Here is a 13,512-nt window from a genome sequence, read left to right as displayed (position 1 = left end):
TTTTTTCTTCTTCTTATTTATTTCTCCTCTTATTTTTGGTAGAGGAAACCCTAAATAGCTAGCAAGTATCGTGGGTGTGAGATACATGTGGCCTTCGGTGTCGGACACTACATCCACGTCCCACAAGTGACGTGGGCGTCGAAGCCCGCGCCACTTGTGGGATGTGGGTGTAGTGTCCGACACCGACAGTACATGTATCTCACACCGACGATACTTTCTATTTAGGGTTTCTCCTCTACCGCTCCTCGACCTCTCGACGACCCTCGTTCCCGATAAAATAAAGAGGAAGAAGAAGAAGAAAAAAGAAGAGAAGAAAGAATAGAGGAGAAGACTTCCTCTTCTTCCTCTCCTCTTCTTCTCCCTCTTCTTCCCCTTCTTCCTCGCCTCTCTCATGAATGTCCGGCGTTCTCGACCCCCCCCCCACCCCTAGGCGACCGTCGACCCCTCCCGATAAAAAAAGATGAAGAAGAAGAAAAAAAGAGGAGAAGAAAGAATAGAGGAGAAGCTCCTCTATTCTTTCTTCTCCTCTCTTTTTTTCTTCTTCCTCTTCTTTTTTATCCTCTTCTTCCTCTCATGTTCGACGACCCTCGACCCCGATAACATTTTTTTTCCCCGATAACATTTTTTTCTCCGAGATAGTTAGTGTTCCCGAGTGAACCGGAGGGGGACATTTTTTTCTATGAATGTTCTATATACATACATCCATCGATATCATTCCATACATACATATACATCTACATTATATATGAACAAAAAAATATCAAAATTCATCATACATACATGTACAGTATATATGAACAAAAATTATAAACTTTCTCCCCAACTCATACATACATACATACATCTACATCATATCAATATTTTGCAAATTAAGGAGCAGGGAAGGAAGGAAGGGGGGGATGGGGCGGTAGCTACCTCTCCCGGAGGGATCGGGGAGGAGACGCGGGCGGCCGGCGTCGGGGGCGACGGCGACGAGGACGGGCTCGGGGTCGGCGAGGGCGAGGGCGACGGCGGGGCGCGCTCGGCGGCGGCGGACGGGCTCGGGGGCGCAGGGGGTGCTCGGGGGCGGCGGATGGGCTCGGCGGCGCAGGGGGTGCTCGGGGGGGTTGGACGGGCGGCCGGCGACGACGGCGAGGCAGGGCGCGCTCGGGGGCGGGGCAGGAGCAACGGCGGCGACGGCGAGGCGAGCACAGGGGCAGCCTGGCGGCGACGTCGGGGCGGGATCGAAGAAACTGAACCAAAATTTTCACAAGTGTGGCTTATATAGACGGAGCATTGGTCCCGGTTGGTGGCACAAACCGGGACTAATGCCCCCTTTAGTCCCGGTTGGTGCTACGAACCGGGACCAATGGCCAATTTTCAGCAGCCCAAAGGGCGGGAAGCGGCGGCCTTTGGTCCCGGTTGGTGGAACCAACCGGGACTAAAGGGGGGCATTGGTCACGGTTGGTGCCACGAACCGGGACCAATGCCCCCTTTAGTCCCGGTTGGTGCCACCAACCGGGACCAATGGCCTTTGCTGCCCCGAGCCCAAAAGTTTAGTCCCACATCGCTAGCTGAAGGGCGCCGGCACTGGTTTATAAGCGCTGGTGTTCCTACCCATTCGAGCTCCTCTCTAATGCAGGCTTTCGGGCCTAAACTTGCTACTGCCTGTGGGCCTATTGGGCCTTCTGCGGGCCTGAATCCTGGCCCATGTAGGGTTTCTAGTCGTATTCAGGCCGTGGAGGCCCAGTAGGAGGCATTTTTTTGGTTTTTCTTTTTTATTTCTATATTTTTTTGGTTTTTTATTTTTTTATTTCTACTTACAACTAAATACTTACAGTTTTTTAGTGATTTCTTTTTGCTTTTAGGTCACAAAAATTATAAACTTTCTCTTAGTGCCATTAGTTTTAAATAGTTTAAATTTGAATTTTTAAAAATTTGTGTGAATCACTAGTTTATGAATAACTTTACTATAAAATTAGAAAAAAAATTCTATTTATTTTTTATTTCTACTTACAACTAAATACTTACAGTTTTTTAGTGATTTCTTTTTTGCTTTTAGGTCACAAAAATTATAAACTTTCTGTTAGTGCCATTAGTTTTAAATTTCAAAATAGTTTAAATTTGAATTTTAAAAAATTTGTGTGAATCACTAGTTTATGAATAACTTTACTATAAAATTAGAAAAATTTTCTTCTTTGCTATTTATTTTTTATTTATACTTACAATTAAATACTTATAGTTTGATTTTAGGTCACAAAAATTATATTCTTTTTGCTATTGAAGAATATTATAGTTTTATTTTAGTTGATCATAACATAATATTTTAATTGATTGTTTTAATTTTCATAAAAGTTTTGTAGTTTATTCTGTTTGCTATTAATTCATTCTTTGAGCTAAATGACTCTGAAATTGGAAAGCATTTCAAAATGAACTCTGAAAAGGTTGAAAGTTGGCATGGTATCATCATTTCACCCACATAGCATGTTCCAAAAAGTAGAGAGGGTTACGACAAAAAATTGATGCACTTCGTGGACAAAATGGACAATCACTTTCGAAGTATCAAAGTTTCAAACCATAAGACATGAAAGCATTTCAAATGAACTCTGAAAAAAGTTGAAAGTTGGGATGGTATCATAATTTCACCCACATAGCATGTGCATGTACAAAACGGACAATGGTAGCATGTTCGTCTGTTACAAATTTGGCATGGTATCATCATAATAGTTGCGGGAGAAAGTCTTCACTTTTTCTTCGCTTGTGTCATTTTTTTATTGCGCCGTAACCATGGATAATCTTCATTGTTTATCAGGATGCTTGGGTCAGCCTTGACATTGAAGGGAGGAATTTCATGAAACTTTTCATAATCTTCAGACATGTCTGTCTTGCCATCCACTCCCAGGATGTCCCTTTTTCCTGAAAGAACTATGTGGCGCTTTGGCTCATCGTATGATGTATTCGCTTCCTTATCTTTTCTTTTTCTCGGTTTGGTAGACATGTCCTTCACATAGATAACCTGTGCCACATCATTGGCTAGGACGAACGGTTCGTCAGTGTACCCAAGATTTTTCAGATCCACTGTTGTCATTCCATACTGTGGGTCTACCTGTACCCTGCCGCCTAACAGATTGACCCATTTGCACTTAAACAAAGGGACCTTAAAATCAGGTCCGTAGTCAAGTTTCCATATGTCCACTATGTAACCATAATATGTGTCCTTTCCGCTCTCGGTTGCTGCATCAAAGCGGACACCGCTGTTTTGGTTGGGGCTCTTTTGATCTTGGGCGATCGTGTAAAATGTATTCCCATTTATCTCGTATCCTTTGTAAGTCAATACAGTCAAAGATGGTCCCCTGGACAACAAGTACAACTCATCACAAACAGTGTTGTCACCTCTGAGACGTGTTTCCAACCAACTGCTGAAAGTCCTGATGTGTTCACATGTAATCCAGTCGTTGCACTGCTCCTGGTGTTTGGAGCGCAGACTGTTCTTGTGTTCATCGACATACGGGGTCACCAAGGTAGAGTTCTGTAGAACTATGTAGTGTGCTTGAGACCAAGAATATCCGTCCCTGCATATTATTGAGTCTCTTCCAAGAGTGCCTTTTCCAGTCAGTCTCCCCTCATACCGCGATTTAGGGAGACCTATCTTGTTAAGGCCAGGAATGAAGTCAACACAAAACCCGATAACATCCTCTGTTTGATGGCCCATGGAGATGCTTCCTTCTGGCCTAGCGCGGTTACGGACATATTTCTTTAGGACTCCCATGAACCTCTCAAAGGGGAACATATTGTGTAGAAATACGGGCCCCAGGATGACAATCTCATCGACTAGATGAACTAGGACGTGCGTCATGATATTGAAGAAGGATGGTGGGAACACCAGCTCGAAACTGACAAGACATTGCGCCACATCACTCCTTAGCCTTGGTACGATTTCTGGATCGATCACCTTCTGAGAGATTGCATTGAGGAATGCACATAGCTTCACAATGGCTAATCGGACGTTTTCCGGTAGAAGCCCCCTCAATGCAACCGAAAGCAGTTGCGTCATAATCACGTGGCAGTCATGAGACTTTAGGTTCTGAAACTTTTTCTCTGGCATATTTATTATTCCCTTTATATTCGACGAGAAGCCAGTCGTGACCTTCATACTGAGCAGGCATTCAAAGAAGATTTCTTTCTCTTCTTTCGTAAGAGCGTAGCTGGCAGGACCTTTATACTGCTTCGGAGGCATGTCGTCTTTTTCGTGCAAACGTTGCAGGTCCTCTCGTGCCTCAGGTGTATCTTTTGTCTTTCCATACACGCCCAAGAAGCCTAGCAGGTTCACGCAAAGGTTCTTCGTCACGTGCATCACGTCGATTGAGGAGCGGACCTCTAGGTCTTTCCAGTAGGGTAGGTCCCAAAATATAGATTTCTTCTTCCACATGGGTGTGTGTCCCTCAGCGTCATTCAGAACAGCTAGTCCACCAGGACCCTTTCCAAAGATTACGTAGTGTAAATCATTGACCATAGCAAGCACGTGATCACCGGTGCGCATGCCGGGCTTCTTCCGGTGATCCGCCTCGCCTTTGAAATGCTTGCCTTTCTTTCGACATTGATGGTTGGTCGGAAGAAATCGACGATGGCCCAGGTACACATTCTTCCTGCATTTGTCCAGGTATATACTTTCAGTGTCATCTAAACAGTGCGTGCATGCGTGGTATCCTTTGTTTGTCTGTCCTGAAAGGTTACTGAGAGCGGGCCAATCGTTGATGGTCACGAACAGCAACACCTTAAGGTTAAATTCCTCCTGTCTGTGCTCATCCCACGTACGTACACCGTTTCCATTCCACAGCTGTAAAAGTTCTTCAACTAATGGCCTTAGGTACACATCAATTTCGTTGCCGGGTTGCTTAGGGCCTTGGATGAGAACTGGCATCATAATGAACTTCCGCTTCATGCACATCCAAGGAGGAAGGTTATACATACATAGAGTCACGGGCCAGGTGCTGTGATTGCTGCTCTGCTCCCCGAAAGGATTAATGCCATCCGCGCTTAAAGCAAACCATACATTCCTTGGGTCCTTTGCAAACTCATCCCAGTACTTTCTCTCGATTTTTCTCCACTGCGACCCGTCAGCGGGTGCTCTCAACTTCCCATCTTTCTTTCGGTTCACACTGTGCCATCGCATCAACTTGGCATGCTCTTCGTTTCTGAACAGACGTTTCAACCGTGGTATTATAGGAGCATACCACATCACCTTCGCAGGAACCCTCTTCCTGAGGGGCTCGCCGTCAACATCACCAGGGTCATCTCGTCTGATCTTATACCGCAACGCACCGCATACCGGGCATGCATTCAGATCCTTGTATGCACCACGGTAGAGGATGCAGTCATTAGGGCATGCATGTATCTTCTCCACCTCCAATCCTAGAGGGCATACGACCTTCTTTGCTGCGTATGTACTGTCGGGCAATTCGTTATCCTTTGGAAGCTTCTTCTTCAATATTTTCAGTAGCTTCTCAAATTCTTTGTCAGCCACAGCATTCTCTGCCTTCCACTGCAGCAATTCCAGTACGGTACCGAGCTTTGTGTTGCCATCTTTGCAATTGGGGTATAACCCTTTTTTGTGATCCTCTAACATGTGATCGAACTTCAGCTTCTCCTTTTGACTAATGCATTGCGTCCTTGCATCGACAATGACCCGGCAGAGATCATCATCATCGGGCACATCGTCTGGTTCCTCTTGATCTTCAGCAGCTTCACCCGTGGAAGCATCATTGGGCACATCGTCTGGTTCCTCTTGATCTTCACCAGCTCCCCCCGTTGCAGCATCACCGTATTCAGGGGGCACATAGTTGTCATCGTACTCTTCTTCTTCGCCGTCTTCCATCATAACCCCTATTTCTCCGTGCCTCGTCCAAACATTATAGTGTGGCATGAAACCCTTGTAAAGCAGGTGGGAGTGAAGGATTTTCTGGTTAGAGTAAGACCTCGTATTCCCACATTCAGTGCATGGACAACACATAAAACCATTCTGCTTGTTTGCCTCAGCCGCATCGAGAAACTCATGCACGCCCTTAACGTACTCGCGGGTGTGTCTGTCACCGTACATCCATTGCCGGTTCATCTACGTGCATTATATATAATTAAGTGTCCAAATTAATAGAAGTTCATCATCACATTAAAACCAAAGTGCATACATAGTTCTCATCTAACAACATATAGCTCTCCAGAGCATCTAATTAATTAAACCATACATTGAAACTATGTAAAACATTTCAATGCGAAAACAAATGCGATCATAATCGCAACCAAGGTAACAATTGATCCAACGGCATAATGATACCAAGCTTCGGTATGAATGGCATATTTTCTAATCTTTCTAATCTTCAAGCGCATTGCATCCATCTTGATCTTGTGATCATCGACGACATCCGCAACATGCAACTCCAATATCATCTTCTCCTCCTCAATTTTTTTTATTTTTTCCTTCAACAAATTGTTTTCTTCTTCAACTAAATTTAACCTCTCGACAATAGGGTCGGTTGGCATTTCCGATTCACATACATCCTAGATAAATAAAATCTATGTCACGTTGGTCGGCATAATTTTCATAAACAATAAATGAACCAATAGTTATAAAGATAATATACATACCAAATCCGAATCATAGACAGGACGAGGGCCGACGGGGGCGGATACCAAAACCATCGCACTATATAAGATGCAATAATAAATGTAAGAAAATGATACAAGTATCTATCTAAACATACAAGTAAGAATATTTTTCCTTTCGGAAAGAAGATAAGAACAAGAGGCTCACCACGGTGGTGTCGGTTATGAGATCGGCGCGGGTGATCGACGGCGGTGAAGACGGGGACGGGGCGTGACGGACCGCTAAATCTAGACAAATCTTGAGGAAAATGGAGCTTGGAGGTCGAGCTTCGAGAGGAGAAAGCTTAAGTAGTGTGGCTCGGGCATTCCATCGAACACCTCATGTGCATAGGAGGTGAGCTAGAGCATCACAAAGCCCTCTCCCCCTCGGCCAGAAAAAACAGAGCACTGTGCTCTGCTCTTGCGCGAGGGGGTATATATAGGCACCTCATTGGTCCCGGTTGGTGGCATGAACCGGGACTAAAGGGGAGCCTTTGGTCCCGGTTCAAGCCACCAACCGGGACCAATGGTGGTGGGCCAGGAGCGAGGCCCATTGGTCCCGGTTCGTCCCACCAACCGGGACCAAAAGGTCCAGACGAACCGGGACCAATGGCCCACGTGGCCCGGCCGGCCCCCTGGGCTCACGAACCGGGACCAATGCCCATATTGGTCCCGGTTCTACACTGAACCGGGACTAATGGGCTGAGCCGGCCTGGACCATAGCCCTGTTTTCTACTAGTGACGGTGACTTCATAAATTTCAAGATGATATGCCGGCTCAGTCTTTCGGAGGTGCTCATAGGGGTAGGTGTGCGTGTGTGCGTTCATAGGGGTGAGTGTATGCACGTGTATATGAGCGCTTGTGTCTATACTGATGTTCAAAAAAGGCCGATTTCGCTAGAATTTTGTTTCGCCAACTTCCGCGGGTTCAAGAACAGATGTTGGACACGACACAATTGATGTTCCGTGCGGAAAAGAAAGATAGGTGGGTTGCAGCGGGAAGGCAGCTGCACAGAGCGCCAGCTCGAGCACACTAAACCAAGAGAAGATGTGACCGCTCATTGGAACCGGCATTGAATCCCCTCGCTGACTGAGAGCGATGCCCGCGCCGCGTCCCTAGTGTCTGCGCATGTTTAATGCAGGAGAGACATTTATTGTTTCCTCAACGAGACGATCTCATATTGAAGTGCCGACACCAGAGATCTGTTATCGTTGTCCGACTAAGATATCATATTGAATCAACCTCTCTAGAGATGGCCGCTGCCAAAAATATCGGGAGTTGGCTGCGTTGGTGGGATGACGAGAGTGTCGGCCCCTCCATTTTCATTGTGGACGTCACGTCCACCAGCGACGGATAGGTTGCGGACTCCACCGAGGATGAGTAGGGATTGAGAGGCGGCAAGGGCTTGTGTCCCAAGTGGGTAGGTCCGTCTCCCATTCTACTCTTTCTCGCCGGTGACCACACCTTCACTTCACGTGTCTTATCGCTGCCGCTCATGGGACGGCAGATAGAGGATGCGGTCACCGAAAGGGAACAACAAGGACTGGGACAGTGGACGCCGTCGTACTCTAGGTTTAGGTCCGGTCCCCTTTTGTCAAAACTGTCCAAAATGTAATGAATGTGCTCCGGTTTGTATGAAAATCATCTGGTTTGCACAAGTTTCGTCGGGTTAGTTGAAATGCGGTTTGAAATGTATGCAAATAGAATTGGATAGACGGCTCCCCATCCGTGTCCACGAACTAGTCCCCTGTCCGCAGAAGGATGCGATATCTGGTTTGCGTGTCAGCGTTGGAAATGCCCTAACCAAATCTTTAGAGTACTCTTTAATCGGCTTTATTATATCCACAGGCAAATCATTGTGGTAAAAGTAAAAAAGTAGTTAGTGAAAAATGAAGAACAGCTGAAGGTGAAAGCTAAAAAGAGAAAAAACTTTCCTCAAAAAAGAAATGAAGAGAAATCTGAATCTATGCCATCAGATTGTCCTTCATAATATCCCAGCCGTTCACTGAACTGTTATAATGTGCTACAAATCTGACCACTGCTGTCGCAAGTGTTGAATTCTTGGGTAGATTCATACATGGTAGTCTTGGATCCTGACGAGAAAGCCCGGTGCAGCTTGGCCATGGTACGCTTCAGGGAAAATAATCCTATACGACCGGGTCGTACAGACCCAAACCGGAGACCCGCATCCCCGCATGACATCTGGCAACCCAAAATTCAGTAGAAGAATAAATGCATTTGTTCAGATTCACAAGGAAACTTGCCGCCGTCCGACGGGTGCTTGCAGCCTGAGACTGCGTCGGTGGTGCCGCAAGTGATGGCGCCGAGGAGCATCTCCATGGCCGGCGGGGATAAGCAGGTGGGGCATGCCGCGAGCTGGGCCTCACAAGACTTGGCTGTTTCCGAAAGGCATGGAGCACCACGGGTATGAGAGATTCCGACCAACATGGCCGTTTCCAAGGTCGACGGGCGTGTCCATGGCCAGATCTGGCGAGCAACAAGGAGGCGGCGAGCCGGGCCGCCAGGAATGTGGTAATTGCCAGTGGGGATGGTGCGCGCCGAGCAAGGGAGTTGGTCCTGATGTAGAGGAACACGCCGGCGGTGATTTGGCGAGCAGCCCGGGCGGATCAGACCGGGCCGACGGCGGCTGGACAAGTCGAAGAACACTAGCCACAAAAATCAGAATAGGTAGAAGGATCGATGGGATGCTTTGAGATTCGGTTTGCCAGTTGTCACACATGGAAGAGGGTCTCCAGTTTAGGTCCACACAGCCTTCACTCACAACAGGCTGTCCTGGCCCTGTGTTCATCATCAAGCAGCAAAACAAATTAGAGAACTGAAACTAACCCTCCCTAGTTATTGACATGGTTTGTAATCACGTTGATGAGAGCACAACAAAATGGTGAGCTGATCTATATGTTACCATGAGGCAGGTTCCAAGATTGGTGTCGCAGAAGCCGTAGTCATGGGGGCAGCAACTGTAGTTGTCGTCGCAGCAGGTGGTGCCTTGGAGCGGGCAGCTGGTCCAGGTGAAGCACTCGTCGCCCTGCCGGTAGATGCAGCAGCAGGTCCAGGTGAAGCACTCGTTGCCCTGCCGGTAGATGCAGCAGCAAGTCGTGCCCCCCTCTGGGCACGAGTAATTGTCGTCACAGACGGTAGGTTCCGGGGTGGGAGTCGACGGCTCCGTCACAGCTGCCCGCACCGACAGCAGCAGCAACGCCGCCACGAGAGACGTCATCAAGCTCCCCAAGTTGGACCACTTCCGGACGATCCATGTTCACTACACATAGCTTTGACATATATGTATTTGTAAGTCTCAAAATCCAACATTCCCTGAACATTTTTTGTTTCATTTTAGGATTTTAGCAGTTCCAGGTGGGAGACGACGGCTCAGCCAAACAGACAAGACAGTTCTCATCGACAGCAGCAGCAGCGCCGCCTCCGCCACGATAGACAAGACAGGTCATCTGTGAACTCTCCCACCTCCCGGTACGTGTAAACATATCATCTCCCCATGTGTGTGCACGCTCATCTTACGTCGCAACGACGGGTTGTTGACTTGCTTCTGTTAGTGGAGCAGTATCCCATTTCCATCACGCATGTTTTTCCACACGTGAACAGGGTTGACCTACGCCTGTTGCTCCGTTCCAACATGTAAACTAGCCCACTCAAGTCAAACGGTTTGGAATTTTAGGTGCCATTTCTATCAAACCATGGCTAAGCTCTACCCAAAATCTAGCGCCATTTCGCTGTTGATACGAGTGATGCCATGTGGATGTAACATGCACGCCAACGTAAGAGGAAGGACAACGAAGAGTGGATTGACCGGCTCCCACCAAGACATCAATACGAGTAACAACCGAACTGTACATGTCTCAGGCTATTCTCATTTCTTACCCGAACTGGCATCATAAGGTGTCAACAAACTAAATAGGTTCCAAGTTAACTTCCAATCACAGACAAGATCAACAAATGACTGGTACAAATGAAGCATCTAAAAAGATAACCACAGACGGATAACGCGACACCAGCGTTCTTTATCAGCATACACTAGGCACAAATAACTGACACACTTACTCAATACCCGCTGATCGACACGAAATCACCGTCGTCCAGAACCCGGGCCTCCTTCTGTCCCACAAAGTTCTCCCACCCGATGGCTTTGATAATCTGGACAAACCCAACCCTCTTCTCAGGAGGGAGGGGAGTGTATGGCAACCTGAAAACAGGCCGCACTACACCGAGCTAGTCTAGGGCAGTGTTGAGAACAATCGGGTTATGCTCGCAGAAGAACCATTTCATCAGAGGTAGTAGCTTCTCGTTTAGTGCCGCGTTCTCCCCTTCAAACATGAGGTTGTGCATGAGACCACGGACGAGGTTAGTTGCTACAGAAATGACTCCAGTAGCGTCGTATTTCCACCTTGAGTTGTCATTGTTGCCTCTCCATATTGTTGTGCCTTTGTCACTGTAGCAGTTAACCCGCGCATGTCCAACACATTCTTTTTTCTTTCAAGAATACACATAGGCATGTGTATCATCTTTTATTGAAGAAAGGGTTGCAGAAACCCAACCACCAAGAATACAAAGTGACCTTACGGTTGTCCATGGTTGCAAAACAAGATGATTACTCAATTGTATCCCACCTAATGCACCTAAAAGGTTCTTGGAAGAAACGTTGCAGGACCCCTTTGATCAGCCCTACCGTGGACCATGCTTTACCCTCCTCAGTGATCTTGTGAACCTGGAGTTGCACATTGGGTGCCATTCTCAAAGACGATGGCGTTGTGATGCTTCCTCTTCCTGATTCCGGGCTTTGATGCGTTGCACCACTCCACGAGCTCGTCCGTATGCCTTGGAGGCATGAATCCATTCTGCCAGGACACAACCACCCCTTGCCAAATGGAGAGCGCAAAGACGCATGATACCAGCAAGTGGTTCATGGTTTCTAGATCAAAAGGTGCAAAGGAACCACATGGGCACCAACAAATGTCTGTTGAGAAATGAAGCGTCTAAAACAATAACGGCAATGGACAGTGTGACACTACTGCGTGCCGCCGTTCGTCAACTAACACCGGGGCACAAAGAAGTCACTTGTTCGATACCTGCTGATCAACACGAAATCATCGTCATCCAGAACCCATGCCTCCTTGTGTCCAACAAAGATTTCTCATCCGATAGCTTCCGCACTCCGGACAAACTCCACCCTCTCTTCAAGAGGAAGGGGAGTGTATGGTAACCTGAAAACTGGCCTCACCACACCGAGCGGGTCTAGGGTGGTGTTGAGACCGATCGGATTTGGCTCGTAGAGAATAACCATTTCATAAGACGCATCAGCTTCTCATTTTGTGTCGCATTCTCCCTTCAAACATCAGAGGCATCATAACTATGTGCCGTGATATTGTGTTCGATGTCATCATCCATCAAATGGAGATCGTCGCCGCCCCCCCCCCCCCCCCCCCCCGCGTCGGTTCTTATGGTCAAGCTGAAACATGTGGATCCTATTCCATGCGTAACGCGGCCAATTTCAATGAATGAACACCCCCGCTCACACAAAGACCGGGCCAACAAAGAGAGAGCTTGTGTTTTTTTTTGTTTCTTTCGTCTCTTTTCCTTATGTTATTTTTCCTTTTTAATATTTTTGTGAATCTTTTTTACTTTTTATTAATTTGTTTCAAAATTGATGAAAACTTAAAAAAATAGATATTTTTTATTTATGATTTTATTGATTGTGATTTTTCAAATTTTGCAAGTATTTAATTTATTTTGTAGGATCTTATAAATTAAAGGAATTTTAAAAATTCACGAATGTTTTTTAGAAATTGCAAACTTTCTGTAAATTGTGACCATTTTTAGATTTGCCAATATATTTTTAAACTAAGGAATACTTTTAAAATTTGCGAACACATTTTTCAACTCAGGAATATTTTGTAAATCACGAACATTTTTAGAAAATTCACTGCCATTTCTGGAAATTTGTAAAGATTTATTTAATATTTCAGGAAACTATTTTAAGTGAAATTGTGAACATTTTTATGAAATAGGATGAGTCATCAACGTGGCATATGGCATAAGCATCTCCAAAGGCAATGACTATACATACGTCACCAAATGTTCACCACCCGCAAAAAAACAAAAACAAAATGTTCGCTTACACGTACGGATGCAGTGGCGGAGTTTGGGCTGAATTTGTGGAGGGGCAAATGGGCTGGAGGGGCAAGAAACATGCTTTTAGGCTGATTTTAATTGGACATATGGGCTGAATACTAGAGGATATTTGCTAACTTTCTTATGGACTGGGGGGGCAATGGCCCAGGTTGCTCTCCACAAAGCTCCGCCACTGTACGGATGTGTCCTTCGAAATCGAGTCATGCGCACACCATCCAACCATATCCCTCATACAAGGCGGAGACCGAGTCGTGCAATGTTGATTCATACTAGTTCATAGGTTAGATATCAAGCCGGGAGGATGCCATCCAATGGACACCGAGTATTTCTATGTTGATTCATACTAGTTCGCAGGTCTTTTACCATGAAAAAGATCCCTAAAGAACTAAAAACTACTATAATAAATCCTACTCCTCCCAGTCGGAGGTGAGGTTGCCGACCCCCACGCTGGTGCCGGCAGCCTCGACATTGTTGGCGGCCAACACGAACTAGTCGGAGCCGCCGACGTGTACATATTTGGCACCGTTGTCGTTCGTCGTTCTAGGCCTCGAGGAGTGCGAAGAGGAGTACATGTCGCACCTTGTCAATGCGGACCAGACAATGCTCGAAGTGGAGTGTGATGGCACTTTACATGGATGTGTAGACTGTCCCATTCATGCCGATGAGCTCTGGCACATCAACGAGTGCCGCGACGGCAATACCATCCGCGCCCTCCGCATCCGGTTGTAC

The sequence above is a fragment of the Triticum urartu genome, chromosome 2 (assembly GCF_003073215.2).
Source record: "Triticum urartu cultivar G1812 chromosome 2, Tu2.1, whole genome shotgun sequence".
NCBI classification, from domain to species: domain Eukaryota; kingdom Viridiplantae; phylum Streptophyta; class Magnoliopsida; order Poales; family Poaceae; genus Triticum; species Triticum urartu.
Note: the sequence above shows the minus strand (reverse complement) of the source record.